We start from the raw sequence: 20,132 nt of genomic DNA on the forward strand, positions 1-20,132 counted from the left end.
TAATTGAAACTATTTAATGATAGAGCATTTATGAAATCTCATTGTTCAGGGGGTGTGGCATAAAGAATGATTGAAAGTTTACATTTTTGTTCAGGGTGGCAGGCAAGATGGCAATAGGAAAGGCTCCAGTCTGCAGCTCCCAGTGAGATCAATGCAGAAGGTGGGTGATTTCTGCATTTCCAACTGAGATACCTGGCTCATCTCATTGGGACTGGTTAGACAGGGGGTGCAGCCCACAGAGGGCGAGCCAAAGCAGGGTGGGGCGTCACCTCATCTGGGAAGCAGAAGGGATTGAGGAACTCCCTCCCCTAGCAGAGGGAAGCCGTGAGGGACTGTGCCATGAAGAACAGTGCATTCCAGCCCAGATATTACACTTTTCTCATGGTCTTCGCAACCCACAGACCAGGAGATTCCTTCGGGTGCCTACACCACCAGGGCCCTGGGTTTCAAGCACAAAACTGGGCAGCCGTTTGAGCAGACACTGAGCTAGCTACAGGAGTCTTTTTTTCGTACACTAATGGCACCTGGAATGCCAGCAAGACAGAACAGTTCCCTCCCTGGGAAAGGGGGCTGAAGCTAGGAGCCAAGTGGTCTAGTTCAGCAGATGCCAAGCCCATGGAGCCAAGCAGGCTAAGATCCACTGGCTTGAAATTCTTACTGCCAGCACAGCAGTCTGAAGTAGAACTGGGAAGCTCAAACTTAGTAGGGGAAGGGGCGTCTGCCATTACTGAGGCTTGAGTAGGCGGTTTTCCCCTCACAGTGAAAACAAAGCTGTCAGGAAGTTAAAACGGGGCAGAGCCCACTGCAGCTCAGCAAAGGAGTTGTAGCCAGACTGCCTCTCTAGATTCCTCCTCTCTGGGCAGGGTATCTCTGAAAGAAAGGCAGTGTATCTCTGAAAGAAAGGCAGCAGTCACAGTCAGGGGCTTATAGATAAAACTCCCATCTCCCTGGGACAGAGCTTCTGGAGGAAGGGGCACAGCTTCTGCAGACTTAAACATCCCTGCCTTCTGGCTCTGAAGAGAGCAGCAGATCTCCCAGCACAGAGCTGGGGCTCTCCTAAGGGACAGACTGCCTCCTCAAGTGGGTCCATGTCCCCCATGCCTCCTGACTGGGAGATACCTCCCAGCAGGGGTCAACAGCCACCTCATACAGGAGATCTCTGGCTGGCATCTGGCCAATGCTACTCTAGGACGAAGCTTCCAGAGGAAGGTACAGGCAGCAATATTTGGTGTCCTGCAGCCTCTGCTTGTGATACACAGGCAAACAGGGTCTGGAGTGAACCTCCAGCAAACTCCAGCAGACCTGCCGCAGAGGGGCCTGACTGTTAGAAGGAAAACTAACAAAAAGAAAAATATAGCATCAACATCAACAAAAAGTACATCCACACCAAAACCCCATCTAAAGGTGACCAACATCAAAGTCCAAAGGTAGATAAATCCATGAAGATGAGGAAAAACCAGTGCAAAAAGGCTGAAAATTCCAAAAACCAGAACACCTCTTCTCCTCCAAAGGATCACAACTCCTTGCCAGAAAGGGAACAAAACTGGATGGAGAATAAATGTGATGAATTGACACAAGTAGGCTTCAGAAGGTGGGTAATAACAAACTCCTCCGAGCTAAAGAAGCATGTTTTAACCCAATGCAAGGAAGCTAAGAACCTTGAAAAAAGGTTAGAGGAATTGCTAACTAGAATAATCAGTTTAGAGAAGAACATAAATGACATGATGGAGCTGAAAAACACAGCACAAGAACTTTGTGAAGCATACACAAGTATCAATAGCTGAATTGATCAAGTGGCAGAAAGGATATCAGAGACTGAAGATCAACTTAATGAAATAAAGACAAGATTAGAGAAAAAATAATGAAAAGGAACAAAGAAAGCCTTCAAGAAATATGGAACTATGTGAAAAGACCAAACCTACATTTGATTGGTGTTCCTGAAAGTGACAGGGAGAATGGAATCAAGTTGGAAAACATTCTTCAGGATGTTATCCAGGATAACTTCCCCAACCTAGCAAGAAAGGCCAACATTCAAATTCAGTAAATACAGAGAACACCACAAAGATACTCCTTGAGAAGAACAACCCCAAGACACATAATCATCAGATTCACCAAGGTTGAAATGAAGAAAAAAATGTTAAGGGCAGCCAGAGAGAAAGTTCTGGTTAACACAAAGGGAAACCCATCAGACTAACAGTGGATCTCTCAGCGGAAACCCTATAAGCCAAAAGAGAGTGGGGGCCAATATTCAACATTCTTAAAGAAAAGAATTTTCAACACAGAATTACATATCCAGCCAAACTAATCTTCATAGGCAAAGGAGAAATAAAATCCTTTACAGACAAGCAAATGCTGTGAGATTTTGTTACCAACAGACCTGCCTTACAAGAGTTCCTGAAGGAAGCACTAAATATGGAGAGGAACGACCAGTACCAACCACTGCAAAAACATACCAAATTGTAAAGATCATTGACACTATGAAGAAACAGCATCAACTAATGGGCAGAATAACCAGCTAACATCATAATGACAGGATCAAATTCACACATAACAATATTAACCTTAAATGTAAATGGGCTAAGTGTCCCAATTAAAAGACACAGACTGGCAAATTGGATAAAGAGTCAAGACCCATCAGTGTGCTGTATTCAGGAGACCCATCTCACGTGCAAAGACACACAGAGGCTCAAAGTAAAGGGATGGAAGAATATTTACCAAGCAAATGAAAGCAAATAGATAAATAAATAAATAAAAAATAAAAAAGCAGAGTTGCAATCCCAGTCTCTGATAAAGCAGACTTTAAACCAACAAAGATCAAAAGCAACAAAGAAGACCATTACATAGTGGAAAAGGGATCAATGCAACAAGAAGAGCTAACTATCCTAAATATATATGCACCCAATACAGGAGTACCCAGATTCATAAAGCAAGTTCTTACAGACCTACAAAGAGACTTAGACTCCCACACAAAAATAGTGGGAGACTTTAACACCCCACTGTCAATATTAGACTGATCAATGAGACAAAAAATTAACAAGGATATTCAGGACTTGAACTCAGCTCTGGACCAAGGAGACCTAATAGATATCTACAGAACTCTCCACCCCAAATCAACAGAATATACATTCTTCTTAGCACCACATCGCATTTATTCTAAAATTGACCACATAATTGGAAGTAAAACACTCATTAGCAAATGCAGAAGAATGGAAATCATAACAAACAGTCTCTGAGACCACAGAGCAATCAAATTATAACTCAGGATTAAGAAACTCACTCAAAACAGCAGAAATACATGGAACCTGAACAATCTGTTCTTGAATGACTACTGGGTAAATAATGAAATTAAGGCAGAAATAAATAAGTTTTTAGAAACCAATGAAAACAAAGACAAAAAGAACCAGAATCTCTGGGACACAGCTAAAGCAGTGTTTAGAGAAAAATTTGTAGCACTAAATGCACACAGGAGAAAGCAGTAAAGATGTAAATTCAACACTCTAACATCACAATTAAAAGAACTAGACAAGCAAGAGCAAACAAATTCAAAAGCTAGCCAAAGACAAAGAATAACTAAGATCAGAGCAGGACTGAAGGAGAAAGAGACACAAAAAAATTCATCAAAAAATTAGTGAATCTAGGAGCTGGTTTTTTGAAACGATTGTCAAAATAGACCACTAGACAGACTAACAAGGAAGAAAAGAGAGAAGAGTCAAATAGAAACAATAAAAATGATAAAGGGTGTATCACCACTGATCCCACATAAATACAAACTACCATCAGAGAATACTATAAACACCTCTATGCAAACAAACTAAAAAATTTAGAAGAAACAGATAAATTCATGGACACATACACTCTCCCAAGACTAAACCAGGAAGAAGTCAAATCCCTTAACAGATCAATAACAAGTTCTCAAATTGAGGCAGTCGTTAATAGTTTACAAACCAGAAAAAGCCCAGGACCAGACAGATTCACAGCAAAATTCTATTAGAGGTATAAAGAGGAGCTGGTACCATTCCTTCTGAAACTATTCCAAACAATAGAAAAAGAGGGACTCCTCCCTAGCTCATTTTATGAGGCCAGCATCATCCTGATATCAGAACCTGGCAGGAACATAACAAAAAAAGAAAATTTCAGCCCAATATCCCTGATGTACATCCATGTGAAAATCCTCAATAAAATACTGGCAAACTGAATCCAGCAGCACATCAAATAGCTTAACCACCACGATCAAGCTGGCTTCATCCTTGGGATGCAAGGCTGGTTCAACATACGCAAATCAATCAATAAACGTAATCCATCACATAAACAGAACCTATGACAAAAACCACATGATTATCTCAATAGATGCAGAAAAAGGCTTTCGATAAAATTCAACACCCCTTCATGCTAAAAACTTTCAATAAACTAGGTATTGATGGAATGTATCTCAAATTAATAAGAACCATTTATGACAAACCCACAACCAATATCATACTGAATGGGCAAAAGCTGGAAGCATTCCTTCTGAAAACTGGCACAAGACAAGGATGCCCTCTCTCACCATTCCTATTCAACATAGTATTGGAAGTTCTGTCCAGGGCAATCAGGCAAGAGAAAGAAAAAAAGGGTATTCAAACAGGAAGAGAGCAAGTCAAATTGTCTCTGTTTGCAGATAACATGATTGTATATTTAGAAAACCCTGTTTTCTCAGCCCTAAATCTCCTTAAGCTGATAAGCAACTTCAGCAAAGTCTCAGGATACAAAATCAATGTGCAAAAATCACATAATTCCTATACACCAATAATAGACAAACAGAGAACCAAATCATGAGTGAACTCACATTCACAATTGCTACAAAGAGAATAAAATACTTAGGAATCCAACTTACAAGGGATGTGAACGATCTCTTCAAGGAGAACTACAAACCACTGCTCAAGGAAATAAGAGAGGACACAAACAAATGGAAAAACATTCCATGCTCATGATAGGAAGAATCAATATCGTAGAAATGGCCAAACTGCCAAAAGTAATTTATAGATTCCATGATATCTCCATCAAGCTACTATTGACTTTCTTCACAGAATTAGAAAAAATTACTTTAGGTTTCATATGGAACTAAAAAAGAGCCCATATAGCCAAGACAATCCTAAGCAAAAAGAACAAAGCTGGAGGCATCACGCTACCTGGCTTCAAACTATACTACAAGGCTACAGTAACCAAAACAGCATGGTACTGGTACCAAACCAGATATATAGACCAATGGAACCGAACAGAGGCCTCAGAAATAACACCATACATCTACAACCATCTGATCTTTGACAAGCCTGAGAAAAACAAGCAATGGGGAGAGGATTTCCTATTTAATAAATGGTGTTTGGAAAACTGGCTAGCCATATGCAGAAAACTGAAACTGGACCCCTTCCTTATACCTTATACAAAAATTAACTCAAGATGGATTAAAACCTAGATGTAAGACCTAAAACCATAAAACCCTTGAAGAAAACCTAGGCGATACTATTCAGGGCATAGGCATGGGTAAAGACTTTTTGACTAAAGCACCAAAAGCAATAGCAACAAAAGCCAAAATAGACAAATGGGATGTAATTAAACTAAAGAGCTTCTGTACAGCAAAAGAAACTTTCATTAGAGTGAACAGGCAGCCTACAGAATGGGAGAAAATTTTTGCAATCTATCCATCTGTCTAAGGGCTAATATCCAGAATCTACAAGCAACTAAAACAAATTCACAAGAAAAAAACAACCCCATCAAAAAGTGGGCAAAGGATATGAACAGACACTTCTCAAAAGAAGACATTTATGTGGCCGACAAACATGAAAAACAGCTCATCATCACTGATCATTAGAGAAATGCATGTCAAAACCACAATGAGATACCATCTCATGCCAGTTAGAATGGCGATCATTAAAAAGTCAGGAAACAACAGATGCTGGAGATGATGTGGAGAAATAGGAACACTTTCACACTGTTGGTGGGAGTGTAAATTAGTTCAACCATTGTGCAAGACAGTGTGGCAATTCCTCAAGGATCTAGAACCAGAAATACCACTTGACCCAAAAATCCCAATACTGGGTATATACCCAAAGTATTATAAATCATTCTACTATAAAGATGCATGCACACGTGTGTTTATTGCAGCACTATTCACGATAGCAAAGACTTGGTACCAACCCAAAAGCCCATCAATGTTAGACTGGATAAAGAAAATGTGTCACAATACACCATGGAATACTATGCAGTCATAAAAGGGATGAGTTCATATCCTTTTCAGGGACATGGATGAATCCGGAAACCATCATTATCAGCAAACTAACACAGGAACAGAAAACCAAACATCACATATTCTCACTCATAAGTAGGAGTTGAACAATGAGAACACATGGACACAGGGAGGGGAACATCACACACCGGGGCCTGTCGGGGGGTGGGGGGCTAGGGGTGGGATAGCATTAGGAGAAATACCTAATGTAGATTTCAAGGTGATGGGTGCAGCAAACCTCCATGGCAAGTGTATGCCTATGTAACAAACCTGCATGTTCTGTACATGTATCCCATAACTTAAAGTATAATAATAATAAGAAGAAATAGTTTCACATCTTTTGGACACGAAAAAAAAAAAGAGACCTAGTCTTTGCTAGCAGAACTGGGTGACTATAGTAAAAACTAATTTAATTGTACATTTAAAATAATCGAAAGAGTATAATTGGATTGTCTGAAACACAATGGATAAATGCTTGAGATGATGGATATCCCATTCAACCTGAAGTGATTATTATGCATTGCATGCCTGTATCAAAATATCTCATATACCCCATAAGTATACACACCTACTATGTACCACTAGAAATTCTAATTTATGTTTTTTAAATTGAATGCATGATCTTGAAGAGATGTTTGTACACACATGTTTGTAGCAGCATTATTCACAACAGCTAAAACTTGGACACAACCCAAGTGTCCGTCAACAGATGAATGGATAAGCAAAATGTGGTAAATACATTCACGAAATATTAATTAGCCTTAAAAAGGAAAAAGATGTGACATATGCTACAACATGGATGAGCTTTGGGGACATTCTGCTAAGTGAAATAAGTCAATCAAAAAGACAAATACTTATATGAAGTGCTTAGAGTAGTTAAAGACATTGAAAGACAGAAAGTAGAATGATGGTTGCGAGGTGGTGGGGGTGGGGACAATGAGGAGTTATTTAAAGGGTATAGAATTTCAGTTTTTCAAGATGAAAAGTATTCTGGAGACTGTTCAACAATGTGAATATACTTAACAATACTGAACTGTATATGTAAATCTGGTTAAGATGGTACATTTTATGTTACACGCACAAAAGAAGTAGAAACGGAAGTAGATTCTCAACTAGTACACTATTGTCATGTTGGCTGGGACAATTCTTGTTTGTGTAGAGCTTTCCCTGCACATTGCAGAATGTGTAGCATCCCTGGTTTCTTCTCAATTAATGTGGTAATATCCTCTAGTTATTGTCACAAACAAAGCAAAATAAAACAGCCCCAAACACTGCCAAGTGCCCCCATGATGATTGGGAGGGTTGGAGTGGATGGCAGCACTGGCCCCAAGCAAGTACCCGTGGATGAGGAAGGCTATAGGTAGAAAATAGAAACACTCCAGGCAAATGGAGGAAGCTGTCTTAGCTCCACATCTTCAGTTCCAGAAATATCCCATGGCCTCTGCACAAGCTTAGAATCTTCTTATCCACCATCTAGTTTCTTTTCTCCCTTGTAGTCTCAGCTCAACCATCACTTCTGGGAGACACCTTCCTCAGCTCCTTCACTTCCTGCTTAGGTCAATTTTCCTGTATTATACCCTCGAAGAACACCATGTACCTCACCTTCATAGCACATATGCAGTTGTTTTACATATATTTATGAGTTTTGGTCTTGCTTATTGGAATAAAAGCTCTGAGAAAAAAGAATGGGTAAAAGATATGAATAGACTTTTATCCAAAGAAGATACACAAATGGCCATTAAGCACATGAGAAGATGTTCAACATCTTTAGTCATCAAGGAAATGCAAATCAAAACCACAATGAGATACCACTTTACAATCACCAAGTAGCTATAATCCAAAAAAGATAATGACAAGTGTTGGGGAGTAGTGGAGAAATTGGAATCCTTATATGCTGCTGGTGGGAATGTAAACTGGTGTAGTCACTTTGGAACAGTCTGGCAGTTCCTCAAGAGGCAAGATACAGAGTTACCATATGACCCAGCAATTCTACTCCTGGTTATATATAACCAAGATAAATGAAAACATGTTCACACAAAAACCAGTGCACAAATATTCATAGCAGCATTGTTCATAATAGTGGGAACAAATGTTCATAAACTGATCAATGGATAAATAAGTGTTGTAGATCCATATAATGAAATATTATTTGACCATACAAAGAAATGAAGTATTGGTGAATGCTACAGTTTGGATGAACCTTGAAAATTCAATGCTATGTAAAAGAAGCTCATCACAAAAGACCATGTATAGTATGATTCCAAAATCCAGAATAGGCAACTCTTTGGAGACACTAAGTAGATTATTGATTGCCTAGAACTAGGAGGTTTGGGGAAATTAGAGTGATGGCTAAAGAGTATCGGGTTTATTTTTGGAATAATGAAAATGTTCTAATATTGATGGTGGAAATGTTTGCACAACTCTGTAAATATGCTAAAACCACTAAATTGTACACTTTAAGTGGTTGAATTTTATGTTAAGTGAATTATATTGCAATAAAGCTATTACCAGAAAAAGTTTTAAAAAAAAAAAACAAAGAGTCAGGGGACTTTGATCAAAAAGATCAAAAATACATGTTCCCATTATTCAAGTTTCTATTCTTATCACAGAGAAAAGGACATAGCTAAATTTAAGAGTGATAGTATTGTGGAACTGAAATAATACTAGTTAATAACAAAAGAAGTGTATAAGTTGAGGAACACTGTCACAGAATGACAGACATTTTCTATTTGTGAATATCCATGACCCCATGATGGGGCCATTCACTTACCAGGTATTGAGCTATGAATTAATTCTTGTCCACTTTTCTAATTACTTCGTGGATTTCAGATTGCGTAAAAATAACCAGTTTAGGATCTGTTAGGCAGGGGATTGATTTTGGCTAATCTCACATCTATCTGCAATCACATTACAGACTTCCTTCAAGCTCTGTGTCCACACAGAAGCAGGGAGAGCCTAAGGTACTAGAAAGAGTCAGAAAATGTAAATCACTCCCAGAAAATCATATTTTTTTCATGGTTTGGTTTTTCACTCTGGCCAATGGAAGTTATTCATCCTGGAAGCATTAGCTCACTCACAGAAAGCCTAAAGCCATAAAGGACTTGGTTCTGTCTCGAAGTTTGTGAAAGCAGCATCCTATAGCCATGGTTAGGTATCAGATTATTTGGAAAAGTTTCTAACAAATGGCAATTTAAGAAGGTAAACCAAATGTCTTTCACCTTTATTCAAAGTGTAATATGAGAACCATGAGTATCAATGTTACCTGATAGCTTTCAGAAATGCATAATCTCAATCCCACGTAAGACCTCCTAAATCAGCACCTGCATTTGAACGAGAGCCCCAGGGATTTATATGCACTTAAAGTTTGAAAAGCAGTTTCTAAAAGACTTTCTGCTCAAGTCTACACTATCGTTCAGAAAGACATACCTCAACTACATCTGCTCCATTATCTTCCCCATTCACCTCTCTCACTGTGTGTGTGTGTGCATGTGTGTGTATACTACTCATCTATAAAAGAGCATGTTTTTCTTTTCTCTTCTTTAGGATCCTGAGTCTTACTTGCTATCATTCTAAGAGGTTTTATGGAAAAGCTATGGTTTTTCCCCTTCAAGTGCTCCTTTCCCTTAACCTTCTTATGATAAGAGAATGCCTCTTCCCCTCTTTTCTTTCACTTTTTTCATGTGGTAGGAGACGAGGCGACCTCATCTTGAGAAAAAGATAAGTAATTGTGAAAGCATTTCATGAGCTTCTGAATCCAGCCACGTCTGAAGACTACATTGTACATTATATTTATGTACAACAATAGGTTTCCCATTTTCACTTAATCTAGTTTAAACTGAGTTTATATAAATCATAATGAAAAAAATCCTGACAAGTACAGTAACCCATCGATTTTATTTTTCTGATGCCTCCATTCACTGACAGCTAGGGGTCACCTGGCATTTAAAGAAAAACTCCAACATGAAAGCAAGTTTTTTTTTTTTGTTTTTTTGTTTTTTTTTTTTTCTATTTCCAACTTGTTCCAACACATTCAAAGGTACATGTGCAGGATGTGAAGGTTTGTTACGTAGGTAAATAAATGTATGCTTTGGTGGTTTTCTGCACAGATCATCCCATCACTCATGTATTAAGCTCAGTATCCACTAGATACTCTTCCTGGTCCTCTCCCTCCTCTCACCCTGCCCTGCCCTCCAACAGGCCCCACAGTGTGTTGTTTCTCCACCATGTGTCCATGTGTTCTCATTATTTAGCTCCCACTTATAAGTGAGAAAATGCAGTATTTGGTTTTCTGTTCCTGCATTAGTTTGCTAAGACTAATGACCTCCAGCTCCACCCATGTCCCTACAAAGGACATGATTTCATTCCTTTTTATGGCTTCATAGCCTTCCATGGTGTATTATGTACCACATTTTGTTTATCCAGTCCATCACTGATAGGCATTTGGGTTGGTTCCATGTCTTTGCTATTGTGAATAGTGCTGTAATGAACATATGCATGCATGTATCTTTATAATAGAAAGATTTATATTCCTTCAGGTATATACCCAGTAATGGGATTGCTGGGTCGAAAGGTATTTCTGCCTCTAGATCTTTGAGGAGTCGCCACACTGTCTTCCACAATGGTTGAACTAATTTACACTCCCACCAACAGTGTAAAAGCGTTCCTTTTTCTCCACAGCCTTGCCAGCACCTGTTGTTTTTTGACTTTTTAAGAATAGCCATTCTAACTGGTATGAGATGGTATATTATTGTGGGTTTGATTTGCATTTCTCTAATGATCAGTGATGTTGAGCTTTTTCTCATGTTTGTTAGCCATATGTATGTCTTCTTTTGAGAAGTGTCTGTTCATGTCCTTTGCCCACTTTTTAATGGGGTTATTTGTCTTTTTCTTGTAAATTTGCTTAAGTTCCATAAAGATCCTGGATATTAGAACTTTGTCAGATGCACATATTGCAAAAATGTTCTCCCATTCTGTAGGTTGTCTGTTTACTCTGTTGGTAGTTTCTTCTGCTGTTCAGAAGCTCTTTAGTTTAATTAGGTCCCATTTGTCAATATCTGATTTTGTTCTGATTGCTTTTGGCATCTTTGCTATGAAATCTTTGCCCATGCCTATGTCCTTAATGGTATTGCCTAGGTATTCTTCTATGATGTTTATAGTTTTAGGTTTCACATTTAAGTCTTTAATCCTTGTGGTGTAAGGAAGGCATCTAGTTTTGATTTTCTGCACATGGCTAGCCAGTTCTCCAAGCATCGTTTATTAAATAGGGGATCCTTTCCCCATTGCTTCTTTTTGTCAGGTTTGTTGAAGATCAGATGGTTGTAAGTTTGTGGCCTTATTTCTGGGTTCTCCATTCTGTTCCATTGGTCTATGTGTCTGTTCTTGTACCAGTACCATGCTGTTTTGGTTACTGTAGCCCTGTAGTATGGTTTGAAGTCAGGGAGCATGATGCCTCCACCTTTGTTCTCTTTGCTTAGGATTGCCTTGACTATTCAGGCTCCTTTTTGGTTCCATTTGAATTTTCAAATAGTTTTTTTCTAATTCAGTGAAGAATGTCAATTGTAGTTTAATAAGAATAGCATTGAATCTATAACTCTGTCTGTAGAATACAGGAGGGGGTTGCTGGAGGTCCTGGCTTGGAGGACCCACCCAGCAAGGAAGAATAGATTGGGGTCCCATTTAATGAAGCAGTTTGGCCATGCCTCAACAAAACAGCTGTGCCATGCTGGGGAACTGACTCTTCCCTAGTTAGCTTGGACTCTCCAAAGCTCACCAAGATGGAATGTCCAAGTCATCCAAACAACAAAGACGGCAGCCTGCCCTTCCCCCTGGGTAATTCGTCCCAGGGAGAGATTAGAGCTCTGTCCATAGAATACAGGCAGAGGTGACTGGAGGCCCTGCTGGGAGGTCCCACCAAGTGAGAAGGAATGGACAGGGTTGCTGCTTAAAGATGCAGTCTGGCCACATTTTGATAAAGCAGCTGTGCTGTGCTAGGGAGTCCCTTCATTGTCTGGACCATTTGGACTCTTCAAGGCCTGCCAGCTGCAATGGCTAAGTCGTCCAAACAGCAAAGATGGCAGCCTGCCCTTTCCCTGGGCACTCTGTCCCAGGGAGAGATCAGAACTCTCTTCATAATACTAGCTGACAGGGGTGGCTGGAGACCCCTGCTGGGGTGGGTCAGTGTTCCATTTAAAGAAGCAGTCTGGCCACGTTTTGGTAAAGAAGTTGTGCTGTGCTGGAGGGAAGGGTCCCTTCCTCATCTGGACCATTTGGACTCTTCAAAGCCTGCAGGTTGGAATAGCTGAGTCATCCAAACAGCAAAGATGGCAGCCCACCTCGCTCTCCCTGGGGTCTCTGTCCTGTCTCAGGCAAGCTCTACCCTGTTGCGGGTGGCTGGCTGGAATTCCAAGTAAGTGAGTCTTATCTTATGAGGTGCCGTGGTAGTGTGGCCCACACACTGATGCTGCTCGGCCCTCTGGGTTCAGCCCCATTTCTAGGGCTGTATATGGACCTCCTGCCTTGCCTCAGTTGCAGTCACCTTTGTCAGGGATCCTGGACTCAGAGTATGTAAAGCTCCAGGGTCTCTGTGCATGCCTGAGGAGCTGCTCTGCCAAGACTCTACATAGCTCTGTGTGTCGGATCCAAGGCCCTGGTAGAGTGGGCTCACAAGGGGATCTCCTGATCCAAAGGTTTCAAAGATCTGTGTGTGAAGCATGTTTTCCTGGGGTTGCACATTCATTCACCACTTCCCTTGGCTGGGGGTAGGAGTTCCCTTGGTTTTGTGTCACACTCAGGTGGGCCATCACCCTGCTCTGCATTTCTTCATTCTCTGTGGGTCGAGTTGTTTCCCTGATCAGTCCCAGTGGGAGTACCTGGATATTTCAGTTGAAGGTGCTGTATTTACTTGCCCCTTTCATTCCTCTCTGTGTCATGAATCATAGCTGTTTATAATTGGCCATCTTGGCCCCCTTCTCAGATATTTTTTTAAATGAGAGACTTCTAAAACTTCTCAAATACTCAGAGTAATAAAAGAAAAGGTCATGTCTATAATACAGTAACTACATGCTGTGTAAATAGAAAAACAAAAATGCTGTCAGAGCTCTTGTAAATTATAAATATGCAGTCAAGATAAACATACTGTTTTAAATGTTGCAAGAGAAAGTTGAGAAAAATCTTTCAGATAGTAAAATAAAATGATAGAGCTAGAAGAATTGAGAAAAAAGAAACTGGATAATGAATTTAGGATTTTTACCTTCTCATTAAGAGTAATTCCAAAAAGAAAGAAAAGGAAAGAGAAAACGCTAAAACCTATCAAATAATGTAAGAAAATTTCCCAAAACTGAAATCCATGCATTTCAAATAATACAATTCAATTGAAAGCCCATAATGGTGAATGGAAAAATTATCAAAGTACATCATCATGAAATTTCAGATCATAGATAAAAAGAAGATTATAAAACCTTTCATATAGAAAAAGAAATTGAGGCCATACTTGAATAAGACTTCTTAGTAACATTAGAATCTGTAAGATGATGAAGACCTCTTTTCAAAATTATAAGGGAAAACTATTTTTGACCTAAAAATCTCTGCTCAGTCATATTACCAGTCAGCATTTTTAGACATCCATGAAATAAATAATTATAAGAAGAATAAGAGTAATTTCAATGCACCTTTTCCCAGAAAGCTCCTGAAGGACATGCTACAGAAGATGGGAAAGTTATCTATTACACATGGAATCCAGGAAACAGAGACTGAAAAACAGGAGAGTTGTAAAAAAGAGTCTCAGAATGACAGCTGTCACTCTAACAGGAGAAAGTAAAAGATTAGATAGGAGTAAATTGGAGAGATGTCAAAAAAAGTTTCATGGAAAAAAATTAACCAATATATTATTTGATATTTTGGCATGCAGAAATATTGTTAGCACTATGATAGAACTGTTGAACTATTTGGGGAAAAATAACAATAAATTCATAGAAAACTAAACAAATCAATGTGTGAGGAAAATTTTAACTACAGAAAAAAAATCCTAAAATAACAGAAATCACAGCATATTACTTGGCTCTGCAATTTATAATATTTACAAGGTAAAGATCTTGTAAACTAACAACTGATTTAACCAAAACCTGTGATAGAACTATAATAGGATAATTGGATTATGGAAAGTAGAAGAATGGTGAAAAGAAAACAGTGGCGATGGCTTATACTTCTAAGTCCAGCAGCTTTGGAGGTTGAGTGAGGCAGGAGCCAAGAGTTTGAGATCACCTTGGGAAACATAGCAAGACCCCATCTCTTAAAAAATAAAAAAAATGAAAAACTTACTAGGCATGGTGGCATGTGCCTATAGTTCCAGGTACACAGGAGGCTGAAGCAAGAGGATCAGAGGAGCCCAGGAGTTGGAGACTGCAATAAGCCATGATTGCACCACTGCATTTCAGCCTGGGTGACAGAGGGAAGCCTCACCTCTAAATAATAATAATAATAACAATGAAAAAAGATAAATGCTATACTGCCATATCAAAGTGGTTATATAGAGGAGGGGCTTCAAGACAGCTGACTAGAATCATCTGGTACTCCACAAAGAACAACCAAAATTTTGAGGAGATAATCATACTTGGAATAGATAAGCTAGGAGAGAACACTAAAATTCAACAAAGAAGTGATAGGAAACCTCTAAAGTGAGGAAGGAGGGGAAAGTAAGGCAGCCTGCTAGCCTGGATTGGCTAGGAGCCTGGAGAGACTCCTCAGTGCAAGCAAAGGTTAAGTGAGAGACTCTCAGTGGTTCACATCCCCTCCATGGACTCCTCCAATCCTAGCCATGGGATAGCCCCTAAACCCTTGTGGGCCTGAGACTAACATTGGGAACTGCCTGGAGGCCATGTGAAGGCATCATTCCAGGGAGAGAGTATATGCTGGTTTCACACACACCCCAAAATCCCAAGCAGCTACAGTAAGGCACCATTTTACCCAGGAGCCCAACAGATTTAGCAACTCTGTATCATAGGAGCCCCAGTGTCATTCCTTGCACACAGGCACCTCAGTGGCTGGCGGCTTCCATCAGGGCTGAAGTGTGAGCCCTTGTCAATGACCTCACTGCCCCCTGCAGCAAAGCTGCCATGCATTTTCACATGTCATGAGGACAAATTCCCCTGCTTACAGTAGCCACTGCTGCGGGCTGCTGCTCTTGGGGCCAAAGAGAAAAGAAGAGCACACTCCCCAGTGGCCTGCTTATAGTGGCTTCCATTGAAAGCAAGCCCACACTCCCCAGTATCAAAGCTGCAGGGCAGCCCCTCCCATACCACACCTGAGCATTCTGCCAGGGATCTAGAGATCACCCCACCCCTGCCTACCTCAGCCAGCACTTGCATGCACTACCAGGAGGGCTGAGGACTGGTCCACCTGGCCTTGCTCCTCACTCCTCAATGTCTGAGGACACTATCCATGAGCTTGGGGATCACTTAGCCCAGTCCACCACCATAACCATCTGAGCACTTCTCCCAAGGGCCTGAGGTCAGGACCACCCAGACGATTGTTGCTACCACAAACACCAGGGCAGATTTCTTGGGAACCAGAGGATTGTCCTGTCATTGTTATAGCCATTGTCTAATGCTATGCCTGCTGCCTAGGACACCAAACTGACCCACCCAGCTAGCCCATTTCTGTCACTACCAGCACCAAAGCAAGCCACCTGGAGGCCCAAGATTCAGCCACCCTGGACCTGGTAATTCCAGTGCCAGCACCTGCCACCATGGAGCCCAAGAATAGGTACAATTCAGCTGCCACTGCCACCACTGGATCCCAACAATAGGCCCATATGGCACGCGCATCTCCAGGAAAAGTTCATCACAGCCTCCACACCATAAATTACTAAGGAAATTACAGTCACCACTAATCTGTTTATAGCCAAGAAATCATACAGAGATTATACTACTGCACACACCCAGAATTAAAGTCAAAGTGCTCTATCCAACAAAAACCATAAATATATCTTCAGGAAAAAGTCCCTCTATGAAAGTAAGTTCAAAATAGTGGAAGAAGTGACTGTTATACCAGATGCATAGATATCAACATAAAAACAAAACAAATATGAAAAAGGAAGAAAATATGATACCTCTAAAGGAACACAGTAATTATCCAGCAACAGATTGCAATCAAAATGAAAATTATAAAATCCCAGAAAAAAATTCAAAACAGTGATACTAAAAAAGTTACATCTCCATCCAATGTGATACAAAAAAATTCTGAAAATATATAAAAAAAAAATTTAAGGTGTGGATGAGAAATGTACCAAACAGATAAATAACATAAAAAACCAAACAGGAATTATAGAATTAAAAAAATTATCAAATAAAACAAAAACATATTTGAAAGCTTTAACAATAGACTAGATAAAGCAGAAGAAAGAATTTTAGACCTCGAAGACTTATCTTTTAAAATAACCCAGTGTATTAGTCCATTCTCATGCTGCTATAAATAACTACCTGAGACTGGGCAATTTATGAAGAAAAGAGATTTAATTGACACACAGTTCCACAGGCTTTATAGGAAGCATGGCTGGGAGGCATCAGGAAACTTACAATCATAGCAGAAAGGAAAGAGGAAGCAAGAGTGGAGCAGAAGAGACAGAGATAAGGGGGAAGTGCTACACACTTATAAACAACGAGATATTGTGAGAACCCACTATCATGAGAACGGCAAGGGGGAATCCACCCTCATGATCCAATTACCTTCCACCAGATCCCTCCCACAACACTGGAGATTAACAATTCAACATGAGATTTTGGGTGTTGACACAGCACCAAACCATACCACCCAGTCAGACAAAAAATAAAAAAGATTTAAAAGAATGACCACAGCTTAAGTGACATACAGGACGCCATAGGATAACAAAACATTCAAATTTTCAATGTCCCAGAAGATAAAGGGAAAACAGAAGAGACGGAAAATCAATTTAGTGCCAGGCGTGGTGGCTTATGCCTGTAATCCCAGCACTTTGGGAGACCGAAGTGGGCAGATCACCTGAGGTCAGGAGTTTGAGACCAGCCTGACCAACATGGAGAACCTTGTCTCTACTAAAAGTACAAAATTAGCTGGGCGTGGTGGTGCATGCCTGTAATCCCAGCTACTCTGGAGGCTGAGGCAGGAGAATCGCTTGAACCTGGGGGTTGGAGGTTGCGGTGAGCTGAGATCATGACATTGCGCTCCAGCCTGGGCAACAAGAGCAAAACTTTGTATCAAAAAAAAAAGGAAATCTATTTAGTGAAATAATAGAAGAAAACTAGAAGAAAACTTCCCAAGTCTAGCAAGAGATTTTAGACATGTAAGTACAAGAAGCTCAAAGATCCCCAATATATACAACTCAAGAAGATCTTCTCCTATGGCATGTTATATTTAAACTACAAAAAGTCAGAGACAAAGATGGAATTTTAAAAATAGCTAGAGAAAATCAACTATCATTTATAAGGAAATCCCCATCAGTCTAGTAGCAAATTTCTCAGCAGAAACCTTACAGGCCAGGGTAGAGTAGGGTAATATATTCAAAGTAATAAAAGAAAGAAACTGCCAGTCAAGAATACTATACCCAAATTATCCTTCCAGGAAAATTCCACTAATTTACATTCCAGGACAATATGACAATGTGGAAGACAGTATGACAATTCCTCAAGGATCTAGAACCAGAAATAGCATTTGACCCAGCAATCCTATTACTGGTTATATACACAAAGGATTATAAATCATTCTACACATGCACACGTATGTTTATTGCAGCACTATTTACAATAGCAAAGACGTGGAACCAACCCAAATGCCCATCAATGATAGACTTGATAAAGAAAATCTGGTACATTATACCATGAGACACTATGCAGCCATAAAAAGGAATGAGATCGTGTCTTTTGCAGGGACATGGATGAAGCTGGAAGCCATCATCTTCAGTAAACCAACACAGGAACAGAAAACTAAACACTGCATGTTCTCACTCATAAGTGGGGTTGAATAGTGAGAACACATGGACACAGAGAGGGGAACAACACAATCCAGGGCCTGCTGCGGGGTTGGGGGAGAAGGGAGGGAACTTAGAGGACGGATCAATAGGTGCAGCAAACTACCATGGCACGCGTATACCTATTTTAACAAACCTGCGGGTTCTGCACATATATTTCAGAACTTAAAGTAAAATTTTTTAAAAAAAGATGCAACTACTCTAGTAAAAACTTTAAATTATTAAACGTATTTTGAAAGGTAGACATCCAGGTGAGGTTGACTAGAGAGAGCGCCTCTTTTTTAAAGCATCAGAGCAGAGGAAAATATTACCTGCAGTAAGGAATAGGGAGAAACCTACTTTAAGCCTCTACATAGGCCCACAACAGAATCCTGAAAGGTAAATCTAGGGGCAAATCCACCTAGATGTTGTGCCAGGTGTGGAAGCCACCCCATGGTACAAAAGCAAAAAGCCACTGAATTTCTAGGCACCTCAGTAGACTTGAGCAATGAGGATTTTTTGGAAAGGATGAAAAGAAAAGCAATGTATTTGACTGAACTTGAACTCCAAGGTTTACTCTCTTAAACTGCTATTCAGAAACTACTGAAGGCAAACTGCCAGGGTGGAGAAAAGGAAGTGATAGTTGAGTTTGTTGAATGAGAAAAGCAGAAGCAGCAGTAGTAGAAACGTGAGCATGGGTGAAAGCTGAGGATTCCAAGAAACGACAAGAAAGACAGGAAAAGAACAACAGGGGAAACGAGATTATATTGCTGCTTGAAAATTGTGAAGATCTACATTACAGGCAACATTCCAGGTGAGTTTACATAAAGTTTGAAGAACCTTACCCTGAGCAATCCAATTTACCCTTTAAGTCTCAGTTTCCACCTCTGCAAAATGTAGATAAAACCTACTTCAGAGTGTTGATATGAATGCAACACTAAAATGATTTTAAATAGATGACAGCACTTAGGAGATTGTAAATTTCCATGGCAAAAGTTCCAGGATGAAAGGGGAACCTCCTCAAGGAAATCTTGAAAACAGAAAGTTTATTGAGGTAACAGCAGAGGAAGCTCACTGTTTTGCTATCAGTTTTCACTGAGGAGAGTATGTCAAGGCCATCATCTGTTTGAATATCCCAATCTCTGTCACTTTAGATTGATAAAAATAACCCCTCTTAATGTATCTACAAATTGAAGAAAATTTTCCCTCAAGATTTAAAAATATTTCCAATGGCACAATAATTTAAGCAAAGGTGAGTATTTACATAATAAAAAACCTAGAAATGAAATAGTAGAAATAGGATTTTAGACAAAATAGCAAATATATGTCAGAAAAGCCTGTAAGTGATTTGTGGCAAGGGCTTCTTTTACTCCTATAATTTTTATATTATTTCGCTACAATTTGGTTTTCCTCTCTCTGATTTTCATTTTTTTGGCTATCTATTTGAACCTTCTGATTTTCTGCTTTGTTAGTTCCTTCACTGCATTGTAGTAGAGTGGTTTAGGATGTGAGGATAATAGGAATAAATATTTAACATGATAATACAACTAACTACTGCCATCTAATTTCCCACAGTGTAAAGGAGTCTAGGAACAGTAATCATTCAGCATTTTGTTGGATATTTCCACCTAGTTTCAATGAGAATGGTTATCAAACACTGTTTAAGCCTTTTAGACAATTATCACAGGAAAAAACATAAAAAGGATCATAAATTGAAGTCATTTGATGTAATTTTTCAAAGAGAAAATCTTAAATTTTTCTTTTTTGTGGGGAGGTGTCAATCTTTAAAGCATCACTGAATATCTCCCCTCACCCCAAATCCTTATATTCATTTTATGATCCTGCAACTTCACATAGCACTGGTTAAATCAGGTGAGCTGTATCTAAGCTATTACC

At 39.7% G+C, this 20,132-nt stretch overlaps 2 long non-coding RNA genes across 2 annotated transcripts in view; one reads left to right on the plus strand and one right to left on the minus strand.

The window, feature by feature from the left end:
* The window catches only part of LOC129054741 (uncharacterized), a 42,092-nt gene extending 23,136 nt beyond the window's left edge, over positions 1-18,956 (minus strand). The window contains exons 1-2 of the long non-coding RNA XR_010136530.1: positions 15,604-18,956; positions 14,576-14,718 (exon numbers count right to left, since the gene is read on the minus strand). This is a non-coding gene — a long non-coding RNA (uncharacterized LOC129054741). The remainder of the gene's footprint in view (positions 1-14,575; positions 14,719-15,603) is intronic.
* Positions 1-20,132, plus strand: part of LOC129054745 (uncharacterized) — a 444,081-nt gene that overhangs the window by 122,608 nt on the left and 301,341 nt on the right. The gene's annotated exons all lie outside the window — the stretch shown is intronic.

The sequence above is a fragment of the Pongo abelii genome, chromosome 13, assembly GCF_028885655.2.
Source record: "Pongo abelii isolate AG06213 chromosome 13, NHGRI_mPonAbe1-v2.0_pri, whole genome shotgun sequence".
Classification (NCBI taxonomy): domain Eukaryota; kingdom Metazoa; phylum Chordata; class Mammalia; order Primates; family Hominidae; genus Pongo; species Pongo abelii.